Genomic DNA, 1,395 nt, shown 5'->3' on the forward strand with positions numbered 1-1,395 from the left:
ATTGATATTCACCGTCATTAGCCAATTGCTCAATCCCACGCTGATACCATTATTCGGGATGGCTGTCAAAGAACTCTTGGACCGCAATGTCAACCTTTATCTATACCTCAAAATTATCAAATTTTTTCCCTTGAAGGAAATAGGTCATGGATGGAAACAAGTAGTAATCCGATGGTGCGAAGTCTCGAATATATGGCGGATGAGGCAGTTCGATCCCATGAACTTTGAATATTGTGATATGTCGTTTTCTAATCACAAATTTGTTAATTTATCATAAATGGGTATAAATTATAGATATAAATATTATAATTTTCTGACTCTTGTAAGTTTGTAAAACAATTATAATATTAAAAAAGTCCAAACTTTGGCGCTAAATTTATGCACGTATTATATGAATTTAAAGAGCTTATAATTATAACAATGTATTGCACTTTTTACTGAGTGGAGAGGATCTTGATGTATTGGTTTTGAGATTGAATGAAATTTATATTTCTTTTTATCTATTTATATTTTTTCAAATTTAGTCCCTCTTTGATACAAATTCCTGTCTAATTTGTATTTCAATCAAAATTATTATGCATATTAATTATATATGTATAGTAATGCCCTGTTCCTTTAGCCTGATTGAAGGCTTGAATAAGAGGTTAGGCGCGGTTATTAGTGAGGGGAGACGGCTTATGCTCAGCTCGAACCCATCCAGTCCATCACCGAACAGCTAAGTACCAAGTTGTGCTTGGGCGATGTCGTAAAATTGAGTTTATCACTGGATACATACAGTTTGTAGCTCAAATCAAGTTGTAATAAATTTGAATATTCAAATAACTCACAAGTTACCAAGGAATATTAATATGATGTCGTTAACTATATTTGTTTCGTAATTTTAATTGAATTATTTCTTGTTTGTTTTTTTTTATAAATAATATATGTTCTTATTAAACTTTTTTTAATAATAAATTACTAATTAATTTCTGAATATATTAACTTCAAATTAATATCCTAAAAAATAATAATGAGTTTTACTAACACTAAATAAAATAAATATGTATATAAAATAAAGAGTTGTAATTACACTTAAAAATAATTTTTTTTTTGTCTTAGTCCTCCATTGTGGACTTTGAAACACCTGAGTGGTAATGTCATAGATAATAACTATGGATAATAATCATTACTATATAATAAATTATTAATAATAATTATATAACATAATCACAAACGATTGTTATATGCTCTGTTTCAACATTTAAATTTATTATAAATAAATCCCACCAAATCACATTTACCCTTCGAAGTAAACCCATGATCTCTTCCCCTACAATATCCTTTAATAGTACCCCACTTATTTCTGTCGAACAGATCCGTTACTTAGGACTACAACATCTCGACAAACGACTGACA

Source organism: Halyomorpha halys, unplaced genomic scaffold, assembly GCF_000696795.3.
Source record: "Halyomorpha halys isolate HHAL.00 unplaced genomic scaffold, Hhal_1.1 Scaffold248.1, whole genome shotgun sequence".
Taxonomy (NCBI): domain Eukaryota; kingdom Metazoa; phylum Arthropoda; class Insecta; order Hemiptera; family Pentatomidae; genus Halyomorpha; species Halyomorpha halys.